This window comes from Anabrus simplex, chromosome 1 (genome assembly GCF_040414725.1).
Source record: "Anabrus simplex isolate iqAnaSimp1 chromosome 1, ASM4041472v1, whole genome shotgun sequence".
Lineage (NCBI taxonomy): Eukaryota > Metazoa > Arthropoda > Insecta > Orthoptera > Tettigoniidae > Anabrus > Anabrus simplex.
Genome location: NC_090265.1, coordinates 61,142,112 through 61,157,843, shown reverse-complemented (window position 1 = coordinate 61,157,843; position 15,732 = coordinate 61,142,112).

Here is a 15,732-nt window from a genome sequence, read left to right as displayed (position 1 = left end):
AAAGAAACGTTATTCCAGCATAAAATATCCGTCCGACGGACGAATCTCTAAGCAATGGAATGTTCCAGCATGTGCCAGACTCCACGAGCACACTAGGCGAAGTTAAGTGACGTCACGTGTCGCTCGAAGCTCACCTCCCCTAGAGATATTTCTCGAAAAGAATTTTCTTTTCGCAAGCTTTTCAACGCCTTAACCAATTTCAACAGGACAAACGCTGAATTGTAGCGGACGTCATAAAAGTTAATCCCTGTAAATTTCGAATTAATCCATCCCATGGTTGTTGAGTTATAATAATTTAAAGTCTAAGAAAATTATGCACTCACGGTCACATGGCCAAGAGAACCACCCCTCCCAGCGCCGGTATATATGTCAAGGCTAACAAGCAGAGCAGCGCAGTACAAGGACGAGTACACAGATGTGTGTGAGTGAGACAGAGGAGAGACCGACCCTCGTACAGTATGTCCGCGCAGTCACGCTGAAAATACTTGCCGTCGCGTTTCCGGAATACGAAGTTATATCGCCGACAAAATTATAACAGACGTCGCACTGTATTTAGTACATCGCGTCCCGACTACAGTCTAATTCTAAAGTCACTTGAGAATATAATACGAGTGAACTTATTGAAGTGCAAATACCAAATATTTAACGTTCACAGAATATATCATTACGTGTAGACTTAGTTTACTTTACATGATATTGAACTTCTACAATGAACAGGAACTAATGTGTAGAATTACCAAAACTCATTTCTTTTCGAGTATTGAACTGTGTTTCTTTATTCACGTAGTGTTCTTCCATATTAGTATACGACTTACAGTAGTAATCTGGGTGAATACTAAGAACTTTTTCTGAGGTAATATGACGTTATAATAACAAGATAATCAGAAAATAATCCTTAATGAATGACCGTGTTCAAAGACTGTGATTATAGACTATGATCTGCCTTTTTCAAGTGTGAACTGTGTAATTATGGACGTTTTATGTAACGACTTTAAATAGTATTTCATACAGGAAGGACTGTGATTATTCATTGAACGTCTTAAAGTTCAATTACGCCATAAACTGTGTTCAACAGTAAATGGCAGTGTCAGTGATAACTACTCGCACCAAGTGAATTTTCCGTGTGCGAAAAATCACCTTAACGAGCTGCAATTCTACACGATCCAGTTCCAGCTATCATCACCTCATCGGGGGACGTCAACATGGTGTGTTGAGGGAACATCGCCGATCCTGATTCTCCACGGAATATTCCAGACGTGCATCCTTCAACATTTGTAGCAACATTTCTTTCATTAAGTGAGTAGCAACTAACTGACTGAAATTTTCTCATTAATTTTGAACAATGGAAACTTTAGTGCCGCGTGTGAACAAATATTTCAGAGTTCTCATAATTTCTCAGGAGTTCATCTTTTGTGATTAATTTAATTTTCAAATTTAATTTTCATATCTCATAGAAGAACTTTAGGCTTTTCAAGTGTGCTATACATCAAGGTTTACAAACTGAAAAACTGAAAAACTTTCAACAGAAATTTAAATTCTCATGTCAATTTGCAATTACAAGTGTGTGCTCATATTTAGAAAGACTTTAGGTGGAAATCTAATACCTCCTATTCTCACATATGAAAGACTTTGAATCAGTGATATTCATTTAATTTTCATGAACAGAATTCAGGAAGATTACGTTCAAACTTTTAATGTCAATGCCAGATTTGAGTCCAATAATCATATTGCAGGATGAAGAATTAATAAATTGTTTAAAAAAATTTTAACGATCTATTATTCGCTCTGCGAGTCTATCCTACTCTGTATTGGCTCAAGAACCAAGTTCCACTCTCTGAGGTCCTACTCATGCCCTTTACCCAAGAACTTTTCCCGGTACAATACATGCATACTGTGCCCTACAATGCTCTCGTCACTGTCAAGCAAATGCTGAGAACCGAGCAGATGCACTATAGTGGATAAACTTACTCGCCAAACGGTGGATAACCTTGGCACATAGCTTACCTGACTCGTAAATCCTCTTCTGCAGCACAGCATAGCTTAGCCATAATAAGATACGTGGGTAAAATGGGTCAGTGAAACAATATAAAAATGAAGGTGGAAGGTACAATCAGGTTTATAAACTAACATAAGCTAAGATAAAGAAAATGTGTGAGTTGCACGATTCGAATTCAAATATAAAGTTTATTACAAAATAAGAGATTGGATTCCTCCTATATAAGTGAATAAAGAAATTTTAATACAATGTAATATTTCTCCAATTAACAATTTCATCAAGAAATAGGATCATCGGTCCTTGTCAGAATTATTGTTGGGACAACCTTGCATCTTCATCCATAGATACCTCGGCAATCGGGTTACTAGCTAGTGCGTTCGGTACAGACAAATGCTAACCTCCAACAGAAATGAAACAAAATAAATCAAGGGAAAATTAACCCGCATATGCGAAGGGGTTTTAAATTCATCCCTACTTATATTATGCTGCAGGACTGCACACTTAACACTAAAACATGCAACACAGAAACTCGACCTCGGAGACTCGAACTCGTGACTCCAACGAAAAGCATGCAATATCTCTAATTACATCACAATCGAAAAAAAATTATTGACAGTGCGCAGAATAATATGGGATCTCCAGGTACACGTACAAACAGTACAACCAACTATGTGTATATTTCTCATTTTTAAATGACTGATGAAAACAGGACAACGCTCCCTGGTAGACACAGTGACTTCAATGTCAGACCATACCTGGAAGGAATTTCCTCAACGAGTGACGTCAGAAACCCTCCCTTTCTGCGACCCAGGGAACTTGCCTCAAGCATCGAGCTCCATCATGAATCCCAGCTGTGATTTACGAGCAGCTGACAAATAGTAAACAAGCAACATGGCGAGACTCTCATTCATACAAATACCAGCCCTAGTAAAGGTATATAATTACCATGCCCTCTCATTAATATAGCTAACGTGTAAGTCCCACACGTATTCTTATTTCAGACAGTGCGAATCCCAGCACATTAATTTATTCATAACTTGTGCTCCGTTAGAGCATTTTCCCTTTTTACGTTCACGTGCATTAGTCTGCACCCACATATATAATTTCACAGCTTATACCTGCGTACATCGCGCAATTTAGGGCACTATTATCTCGTATTATCCCGGGCCTATAACATCCAAATTTCTCGCCTTTTTATTTATTTCTGCGTGAATCCATGGCAAGCTCGATTCCCGGGCAAACCCCTAGATGCATTAAAGGAAATATGGAAGATCTTATACTTGATATCTGACAACAAACACTTATATGTAAACATTCCTCGTGCATTTATAGCTAGGCCCTAAGACACTCGGTCTGCCTATCAAATTCTTAGACTGCGCAAGTCACTTAGTTGATGAAATAAAAACAACCCTTTCTTCATTGACTGAAGACCTTAAGTACAATAAATAGGACGCACTGAAACCATAATCGAGAAATATAACATGAAAAAATTAAACTATACTGATCGTGCGTGTCCTGCGCATAATCTATATGTAAGTGCCCGAGGACACACATGCTATTAAAAATTAGCCTGAAGGCGTTACGTTACATATTAAATTATGGAACTACCCTATCTCTGATCCATGCTGATAAGTTAGGATTTGCCTGACCTCCATCTGTGATGACCCTTAAGCAGTTCTCCGGATGGACATGAGGCTTAGTGACCCATGTTCACGCTGTTGGTAGAAGACAGCAGTCCGGAATTTGTGATTGGTGACATCACGAGGATCTTATTCTTCAACTGCAAACTCGTACTGATTAGTTGATCGCCGCCTGCTAGTTATTTGTGGTGCCTCGCCTGGATGTGATGCACACTGCTAGCGGGTCCTCGATCATTGCCTCTCTGCGGTAATGGATGTCCTCGTTGTTTGGCTCGTACCACCGCTCCCAGAGTGATTAATAGGTTGTGGCGGGTGACTCCTGATGCTAGACAACTGTAATGGAAAGCCATGTTATTACGTTTCTTTAGTTAGATGCCTAGGTCCCAGATTTGCCTTCTGACACACTCCCTTTAGCTACTTTAACTATCCTTTGAGTTCATACTTGTGAAACAGTACACACGATTCTGCTTTTAAAATACACTTGCAATCGACCTAGATTGTTCTGAAATAATTAAAGTAGTACCGTTATTCCGAGCCTACATTGACTTAGAACTCGTTAGCATCAGACTATAATATACAACTCTGCGTAGAGTGATAGTAGCCAAGAAATGCTTCTAAAGAAGTCAATTTAATCAGTTCACATGTTTAAAGTTCAGATTTACTTCTCACAAGATTGCTACTTACTTGTCACTGGGACAATGCAAGCTGCAACGCTTGGAGATAAAGGCTCTCTTCTTGTCGATGAGCTTCCGTAACACAGGTATACCTTGCAGTCAGCGATGCGCACAGAGAATGCTTCTCGCGTCCCACGCGTGCTGTATTTATTGAAGAGTCTTACCACGCCCGCGAGGTTCTCGCTGTGTGGTCCACTTAGATGCGCACTCATAGTAATGGAATTTCTCTCAAGGTGCTCGAGACAAATGCATATTAATTCGTTGAGATTATGAATAATTTCATGTGGCATATCAAATTGTTCAGAAAATTATGCTCATTCTGAATATCATTTTAGAATCTCGATATTCCTCCTGTTGGCAGAAATATCCGTCGAGTTTCTTTTCCTCCATCCTGAATTCTCCCGCTATTTCTCATAAAGATGCTGGCATCAGACGCTATAAGTTAAGTGGTTAGCGTGGCTTCGTGTCCTGAATTGTTTATGCTGGGAACTCCACCCTGCTACTGACGCTCTGATATCTTAAAAAAGCGCGCAATGTTACGTGCTTTTGCACCGTAATATAAAACCTGATATCATTCTTATGTGGTCTCATCTGCATATTATAATTATCGGCAGATCATCTCTAATGGACCATGAACTAAATGGTTCAATACATACATACATACATACATACATACATACATACATACATACATACATACATACATACATACATACATACATACATACATACATAAAACATACATACATACATACATACAATGATATTTATATACATAGATTAACGAAAACAGGTCTTTACCGGCATAAACATTCATCGAACAATACGCCTAAGTTAACAGTTTCAGATCTCTGCGCGCCGTTGATTTGGATGTGCGTCGCACACATACTCACAGACAAACACTTCGGGATAGTACGGATTGAATGTGGATCTTCGTTCATAACTCACAAACGAAAACAGAAACGAACTATTCACCTTCGAGGTGCATTCGGACCCCCTTCCATCTACCTACCTGTATGTTCAAAATTTCAGATCTTTACGTGCCATAGATTTGGCTGGACATCGCACTCTCTCTCTCTCTCTCACACACACACACACACACTTCCTTTTATTATTATAAATAATATACTATGACGCAATTGCCTTCTTCCCGTAGGAGGTTTCGATCAATCACCATTGATCTGCATTTAGGGCAGTCGCCCAGGTGGCGGATTCTCCATCACTTGTTTACCTAGTCTTTTCTTAAATAATTGCACAGAATTTGAAAATGTATTGAATATCTCTCTTAGTAAATCATTACAATCCCAAACTCCCCTACCTATGAAAGAACATTTGCCTCAATTTGTCCTCCAAATTCCAACTTCATCTTAATATTGTTATCTTTCCTACATTTAAAGACACCACCCAAATTTATTCGTCTACTAATGTTATTCCACGCCATCTCTACACTGACAGCTCGAATCATACCATCTAGCAGAGCAGCTCGTCCCCTTTCTCCCAAGTCTTCCCAGCCCAAACCTTGCAACATTTTCGTAATGCTACCTTTTCATCGGAAGCTATCCAGAACAAATCAAGCTGTTTTCCATTGGATTTTATCCAGTTCTCGAAACAAGCGATCCTAGTGAGGTTCTCATACACTAACTGGGGTCTTACCAGAGACTTATATGCCCTCTCCTTTACAACCTTACTACAACCCCTAAACACTCTTATAACCATGTGCAGAAATTTGTACCCTTTATTTACAATCCCATTTATGTGATTACCCCTATGAAGACCTTTCCTTAAAATAACACCTGGGTACTTACAGTGATCCCCATAAGGAACTTTCACTCCATCAACGCAGTAATTAAAACTGAGAGGACTTTTCCTATTTGTGAAACTCACAACCTGTCTTTTAACCCCGTTGATCATCATACCATTGCCAGCTGTCCATCTCACAACATTTTGCAGTTGCTCACAATCCTATAACTTATTTATTACTCTACACAGAAAACATCATTTCCAAAGAGCCTTACCTCTGATTCCACTTTACTCATATCATTGATATGTATAAGAAAACATAAATGTCCAATAATGCATATAAAGCTTAACCTTCTTTAATTCTCTGAGATCTATTTTCTAGAAATATAGCAACCCATTCGGTCACTCTTTTGGCTAGTCCAATTGCACTCATTTTTGCCAGTAGTCTCCCATGATCCACCCTATAAAATGTTTTAGACAAGTCAATCGCCATACAATCCATTTGACCTCCTGAATCTAAGATATCTGCTATATCTTCCTGTAATTCTACAAGTTGAGCTTCAGTGGAATAACCTTTCCTAAACCCAAACTGCCTTCTATCAAACCAGTTTCAGATGTATTTTAGATGTTCATATGAAGAACGTTACAGTGCAAACCCAAAGTCATATTTTATTTCGTGGCCGAGAAAATCGAAAAAGTATAAATTTCCGATATACGCTTGTCCAACCCCTTTCACTCGTACAGAAATTATAATACTTTACATTATTTTATTTCGCGGCCAAGACAATCAGAAAGGGTAAATTTCGAATATGCTCCCATTTTAGCCTTTTAAAATCAAACTTTTGTATAACCCTTTCTTAGCACTCATTTACTCACTTGTATGACCATATCTTTAAAATTTTATGTATCTGGGCGTTTATGAGTCTTTCAAGCAGCGCATTCTCCTTTATAGATATAGATGTAGGGGTTGTAGTATGGATGTGAAGGAGACGTAGAAGTCGCTGGTAAGACACCAAATAGTATATGGTTCTAATTGATGGCACCATTGCCAGGAATACATGATACAAGAACTGGAAACGATTCAATGGAAAACAGCTCGATTTTCTTTTCGGAGTGATTTTCGTCAGAAGGATAGAGTTACCATAACGTGGCAAACGTTGGGCTGGGAAGACTTCGAAGTAAGCAGACGAACATCTCAACTAAGCGGAATGTTTCAAGCTGTCAGTGGAGAGATGGCTTATAATGTCATTAGTAGACGAATACGCTCGTGTATGTATGTCCAACACCTGTATTGTTTATTTGCGGAGTCGGACATTAAGTTATATGAAACTTCCTGGATTATGTTTTACGACCGGCTGCCCTTCCTGACGTCAAACCTCATGAGGTAAGTTAGCGAAATGAATGGAGTGATATGTGATAGTAGGAAAAAAGCTTGAGTGGAGTTTGTAAAAGTAGGTAAGATCATACAAAGAACATAAAGTTGGAATTCAAGAGGACACATCGGGGCAAATACTCGTTTATAGGAAGAGGAATTAGGGATTGGAATAATTCATCAAGGGAGATGTTTGCTAGTTTTCACTTCCTTTGAAATAATTTAAGAAAAGTGTAGGTGAGCAACTTATAGGGAATCTGCCACCTGGAAGACAGCCCCAAAATGCAGATCAATGGTGATTGATTGATTGATTGATTGATTGATTGATTGATTGATTGATTGATTGATTGATTGATTGATTGATTGATTGATTGATTGATTGATTGATTGATTGATTGATTGATTGATTGATTGATTGATTGATTGATTGATTGATTGATTGATTGATTGATTGATTGATTGATTGATTGATTGATTGATTGATTGATTGATTGATTGATTGATTGATTGATTGATTGATTGATTGATTGATTGATTGATTGATTGATTGATTGATTGATTGATTGATTGATATTGAGAAAAGTTAGCGCTACAAAATATTGCGAAGTTTGGGCTGGGAAGGCTTGGAAGAAAGGAGACGAGCTGTTCGACTAACTGGTGTGTTCCGAGTTGTCAGAGGAGAGATGCGAGGAATGACATCAGGAGACGAATAAGTTTAAGGGTGTCTTTAAAAGTAGGAAATATCACAATACGAAGATAAAGTTGGAATTCAAGAGGACAAATTGGGGCAAATATTCGTTTATAGGAAGGAGAGTTAGTTATTGGAATAACTTACCAAGCGAGAGGTTCAATATATTTCCAATTTCTTTGCAATCATTTAAGAATACGTTTGGAAAACAACAGATAGGGAATCTGCCACCTGGGCGACTGCCCTAAATGCAGATCAGTAGTGAATGATTGTTTTATTGAACCGTTTATGTTAAGCGAAGCCGGCTATATTAATTTCAATGGTCCCAAATCTACCTTCAATTTGGCCTATTGCAATACTATCACAATTAGTAATACCACTGTTATTAACCTATAAAATGGCAGAAATAGATAATCATTCGGCACCGGAATCAATCATTTTGCGTGCCCCAAGCAGCTAAACCCTAAAATGCCGCTTGTTCATTTGGACAATAAAAATGTCTAGACCTAAAGGGGTATAATCCATATTAAAACATCCAAAATATTTTTTAAAATGCAGTTACATCCTTCCGCTCAAACTTGACTATTCGAGTGTTTAAATTCAGCTGAGTATACAAAGAAACAAACACGCCAGTGCGATTGGGCTTACTCTATTCTCTCGCTAAATAAACAGAAAAACCGAGCGAGTGGCTGCGCGGTTTTTGCCAAGTAGTTGTCAGATGGTCGGTTCGAACCCCACTGTCGACAGCTCTAAAATGGTTTTCCGTGGTTTCCCATTTTCACACTACGTAAATGTTAGGAACGTACCTATAGTTGGGCCCGCGAGTGTTGAAGTCTGACGTTTAGCGCCACCGGCGAGACAAAGTTGGTTAACGCCGCCTCGAAAATGGTCTGTTGCTATGGCAACGATAACAGAGAGGAAGCTATCACCATGAGGGTTGACTGACTTCTGGTTTAGAGGATGTAACCGAAAAAAGAATCTGAAACATCAACGCAAAGAGACCGTCTTTCCAAACACATTTCTCAAAAGAATACAACAAACAGGGCCAACAGAAAAGTTTATTTTGTAGCCGCTGTTGGACGCGTACACCAATAATAATAATAATAATAATAATAATAATAATAATAATAATAATAATAATAATAATAATATGAATGAAATACGAATTAGAAAAATATGAATTATGCCATGAGCGTGAACACATAATAATAAAAAATAAATAGGGAAATAGAAAAATATCAACGTAGCGGCGGTTTCACATCCAAGCTTGGATATACGACGGTTGACTTATAAACATAACTTATAAATCTAATAAGCGACACCTAAGGAAGGATTGTGGAACGTGTTGGAAGGAAGCCCTATTGAGGTCCATGGGAAAGTATGCCGTTATGGGGAAGAAAAGGTTCACGAAAATCACCCTCTAGCTCAACTTTATTAACATTAACAAAAGATGCAGATCCACTAAACCCAAATAAAGACACAACCAGGATACTTGAGTAAATTTGTAAAACACGAGGTTTAACATCGTCAGATTATGCAGAATTACAATATGTTGTCAATGAAAAAATGCAGGTGACCCTCTGTCGAAAACACAGTCATTCAGAAACGACGGGAATCTGGAGCAAACTCCGACACGTTGCATTTAAATCACTGAAAGTTACATTAAACGAGAAAATACCGAAACACTAGAAGGAATTAAATAAAATCAACATAATAGACACAGCACGTACCAAGAGAGAGACTTGAGTTCCCCGAGGGGAGCACATGAGCACGAGTGCTCACGAGGACGGTCTGATGTAAAAGACGCGGCCAACACGCATCACACACGCAAAGCCGACAGATGGCCGGGCACCGAATTTCTCTAGATTCCCGTTTTATGCCAATTGGAAAGTTCGTTATTCTGACCAATCCAATTGCATGACCGTATATTTGCAGTATAAGATAGCAATTTCACAAGTTCTCGAACATTTCAACTGCGACACAAAAGTTTCCACCAGCGGTAACCGCACTTGCGGTATTGGCTGCCTCAGAAATAAAGCCCCTTTTATATTTTTCAGACACATTACAAAATTACAATTCTTGAAGTACAGAATACAAAATGATAATACCATTTAGTTCTTCTTCACACAATAATTAAAAAATAACTTCCAATAAATTCTTCAAGCTATATTAAAACAAATTTCTTCCTTAAGTCCACAATGTCTTTTCTTCACGCTTCTTGAAATTAATTTACACTAATACAACACAACTACATGAAATTATTCAAAAGTTCATAAGTTCCAAATTCTTTTCTTGAGGTTTCCCAAAATTGAATAAAATAAATATTACAATAATATTCAAAACACATTCAAATTAACATTTTCTTCTAGTTACCCTAAAGAATTCCTGCAGAGTCCAAAGTCCGTATTTCTTCATTTTCCAGAATAAGTAAATGTACTAATTTATAAAAACCAAAATGAAATCCTGCTCTCCTTTCTTAATGACACACATCACAATTTAAAATATCACATCCACCAATATAATATTGCATTCTTTTTGCTTAGGAACGGATCAAAGTTTATTGAATTACATTAGGCCAACATAGTTGATTAAATATTCAGCCTGTATGAAAGGGTGATATGTCGCAGATTGGGGTAACTATGACAACGCAGCGTACTGTACTTCGTACTCACTGCTTTCGCCGCTGAAATGTCATATTTCAACTCTCGTGGGCCCAACTATAGATTAAGGCTACGGTCACTTCCTACCCATTCCTAGCCCTTTTTCATTCCATCGTCGCCATAAGACCTATCCTTGTCGGGGAGACGTAAAGCAAATTGTAAAAAAATAAAAATAATTAGAATAATAATGAATATAACTCCCTCACAAACGCGCCAAACTCACTAGGTATATGGTTCGGCTTATTAAGTGTTATATTTATCTAGTCCGTTTACCGTCCGGGCTTGCATTCCCCCACTCTCCCCCCGAACATGGTCGGGGATCCACCTCCACGGCCTCAAGGGCGGTGTCATGGAGAGTGGGACATTTGGTCGGGGATACAACTGAGGAGGACAAACCGTACCTTACCCAGGTGGTATCACCTATTCTGCTGAACAGGGGCCTTGTGGTGGGATGGAAAGATTGTAAGGGATAGATAAGACCGGGCGTTGGCAGTGCGGTGAGGGGCGCGCAGCTGTGAGCTTGCATCCGGGAGATAGTAGGTTCGAGCTCCACTGTCGGTAGCCCTGAAGATGGTTTTCCGTGGTTTCCCATCTTCAAACCAGGCAAATGCTGGAGATGTACGTTAATTAAGGCCAGGCCGATTCCTTCCCACTTCTAGGCATTTCCTATCCCTATCCCCTATCTGTGTCGGCGCAACGTACAGTATAATTGTAAAAGAAAAAGGGATAGACAAGGAAGAGGGAGGGAAGCGGCATTTTCCTTGAGTTAGGTACCATCCCGGCATTTGCGTGGATTAGAAGTGGGGAAACCACATAAAACCGCTTCGATGATGGCTGAGGTGGGAAATGAAGCCCCTCTACTCAGTTAACCTTCCAAGGCTGAGTGGACTCCGTCCCAGCCCTCGTACCACTTTTCGAATTTCGTGGCAGAGCCGCGAACGAACCCAGGCCTCCGGGGGAGCCAGCCAATCCCACTAACCACTACACCACAGAGGCGGACTGGCTCAGCACCCGCTGAAATTTTAAAAGACTACCATCTATCGTACCCACGGTAGGCTCAGTTATTCAGTATGTCCCAAGATGGGTTTAACCTTATTTATGCCTCACGGTAGAATTTTCAATCTATGAAGCTTTGCTAAATTATAAAGTTTCGAAATTATGATTTCGAATTGTGCTTATCCATTTATAAGCCATTGATTTGCCCCACAAACGGACCTGTCTTATACTGTCCCACGTTGGGTTTCGCGAATTATACGTCCCCGTATGTCTCAAAAATTGCCATTGCGAACGAAATACGAATTAGAATTAGAATGTAATAAGAGTGTGTACGTTCTTGTCTAACACACGAATTTTGGAAGAGGTTTGGTCCTCAATCTAGGCCTCATATTACTTCATATCTAATCACTTTAAATAATAGTGACTGTTTCGTACTGGATGGTGTGAATGTAAAGCCTATATATTTTTAAAGCTTGAACATTTTCAAATATCTGTGCAATCGTATTTCACAGCTTCTGCTAGCCTCACTCAACGCGTTTCTTATATTACTAGTCCGTTCTTCAAATATATTCTTCAGTATTGCATTCCGTTCAACTCACTGTCAAATGCAAATTTCAAAACCTCCTTGTCTACAAGAAGCGCTTTATTTAAAAGTAGAGGTATGCGACTCGCTTTGGTTAACGGCTGCTCCCAGCCATTCGCCAGTCTTAGAAATTCCTAGCTTCTGAAAGCGATCGTCGTATCCAAATCGGTATGTTAATTATGTGTCCAAGGCAGTGGCTAAGCGTGAAATAAGTAAAAGGTTAGACCGAGATTTTCTATTTAAATAATTTTAATCATATTATACATGGAATTTTGTACTCGACGCATACAGATCTGTATTCAACATTATATGAATGACTATGTAACTACGACAAATCCTATAACAACTTATAATAGGTGTACTCATTTTATTTTCAAATATATACAAAATAGGCAGAGCGAGTTGTCAAATAACAACATAGTTACTTGCTTCACGTTGCTTCACGTCCGTAGGTAAATTCATAAATTGCCCTACACGTGTCCCCCGGGTGGTGCTAAGAAAGCAAGAGTGATAAGATGCCGCCGTACTGACCCATTGGGCCTCACGGCCATGACAATAAAAATAAGATAAAAAGTCCTTCCTTAGGACTCAGCATTCAATACTCAGACCCTGGGCCCTCAATCCGCTATTTGTCAGCTTAACATTGAGTGCATTAATAGAGCTATGTGTGAATATCTAACCAAGATACTCCAGGAAGAATCAGTATATGTATTGATGCTGCAAGAAACCCACACAGAAGATGATATTCAGCTGTAAAATTCCGGGATACAAGATTGCGACAGAACTACATCACCCAAAATTTGGTATTGCTATATATTTTAAGAGTGATATTGAAGACTATACAGTCTTGCCATCTGATATACGTCAGAATATCTTCTCAGCTTCCACCAAGATACAGGATGTTACCATCATGAACATCTATAAGCCTCCAGTGGTCTGCTGGCCACATCCTTTCACCATTGTACCTGATGAAGATAGTATAATACTTGGTGATTTTTACAGCCATCATACTTCTTGCGGATATGACAGAAATGACGAAAATGGGGATAAGTTGTGTGAATGGATGGATATAAATAATCTAACACTAATATTTGATGCTAATGATCGCGGCACATTCCATTCTGCTCGGTGGAACCAGAACTATTCTCCTGACCTTTGCTTTGTCTCGCAGGGCCTAATGACTCCAACACCACAAATTCGAAGACAAGTTCTGAAGGACGTTTCACGCAGCCAGCACAGAACAATCCTTTACAGCATCGATATGCATATTCCTGTGATAATATCTATACCCCAACCTCGCTGGAACATCTAAAATGGTGACTGGGTTATGTACGAAAGATATACAGATGCCAATATTAGATGGGGGCAATCAACCCCTAAGAACTATGACCGGTTTGTTGGCTTAATCAAATCTGTTTCCAAAAGAGGCATCCCTAGAGGTTTTCGAGAAGACTATGTCCCCGGTTGGAACGAAAAAACAACTCGCCTAAACTGTGAATTTGAACAAGAAAATAATCATGAAAAAACAATTGAAATTCTGAAATCCTTAGACAATGCTAGAAGGGCGAAATGGACCAAGACTGTTGAAACCTTGAACATTATTCACTGAAGTAGGAAAGCAAAGTCCCTCATACGAAAATTGGACCCAAATCTATACCACCGAAAAACAATTCCTGTATCAATGTAGAATCCACAGCTAACCACCTCGTTTCTAAATCTAAGCTGTAGGACACAAGAAGTTCAGTAGAAATATACGATTGGAATTCAATAAGTTAAAACAGGAAGTCAAACCACATCCAGTGTACTCACAGCCATTTACTTTAGAAAAGATACAAAATTGTTTAGATGGTCTCCAGACTGACAAAGCAGCAGGATTTGATGTTGTTTATCCAGAGTTCCTTAAAAAGTGTGGCCCTGCAACCAAGTGATGGCTTACGACCTTCTTAAGCTCCATTTTGAATTCAGTACATCTGCCTCCATCTTTCAAGAAGGCCAAAATTATTGCAATGTTAAAACGAGGGGAGGATCCAAAGATACCTCAAAGCTACAAACCAATTTCCTTACTTAGTATCACCTACAAACTACTTGAAAGGCTCTTACTGAATATAATTGCAACTGCAATTGCGTCTTTAATTCCTATTGAACAAGATGGATTTCGCCAAAAACGAGACTTCAGCGGTCAAGTTCTTGTCCTGTGTTCCTACCTAGAAGTTGGTTTTGAGAAGAAGCTCAAGAGTGTTTCTGCCTTTCTTGATCTCTCAACAGTCTATGGCACAGTCTGGAGAAGGGGAGTTCTCCTCAATCTTATAAAGGCAGCTCTTTGCCTTAAAATAGTCACACTGATTGGTAATATGCTAAGTAACGGCCTATTCCAAATTCTAACTGAAAATGTTAGGAGCAGGTTCCATACAAACAATAATGGTCCAGCGCAGGGATCCGTTCTATCTGCTCTGCTATTCAACTTGTATACTCACGTTCTACCCGAAACTCTATCTCTCAAATTAATCAATGCATTCGATATAAATCTTACAGTTCAGGCTACCACCTTTGATGAAGCCGAGGATATAATAAATGCAGATCTTGGGAAGATGGATGAGTATTTCAGAAACTGGCGGCTCCAGCCAAGTGCCTCAAAATCTGAGGTTGCCACATTTCACCTTAGTCACCTACAAGCAAACTATCATTCTAGAGTGAAGTTTAGGAATTAGTACCTAAAGTACAATAGCCTGCCCTAAGTACTTAGGTAGGACATTGGACAGGACAGTGACCTACCGAAATCATATTGGAAATACGGCTGAAAAACTGAAAAGTCGTAACAACATACTTAGCAGGTTAGCTGGAACATCATGAGGTACCGACGCCAGTACATTTAGGACTACTGCTTTAGCTGTTGTATATTCCGCAGCTGAATATTATGCAGGCATTTGGTTAAATAGCTCTAACTGCCATCTAGTGGATATTCAACTTCGCCAGACAATGCGTGTGATCTCTGGTACTCTGCGTTGTAGTCCCTCCCAGCCGTTGCCTGTAACATCGTTCCGCCCCATCTTAGAGGACAGCAAGCTCTTGTTCGCTTGTGGTGTAGGATAATGGAAATTTATGCCCTTCCAATTCATCATCATGCCAAACGTCTATCTAAACCGAGATTGAAATCAAGAATCCTGCTTGCAAGACGGCTGTAGATCTTACGTCAACCAGGTTCAATCTCCGAAATGCCTGGAGATATGAATGGTTAAACTCGACACCTCATGGCCTATTTTCAATCAGTGATTCCACTACAAGGCTTGCTGGGTTTAATCTACCACGGACAGTCTGGTCAAGGTTAAGCAGGACTCGATGTGGTACTGGTCGAACTGGTGCAGCCCTATATCAATGGGGTTGGA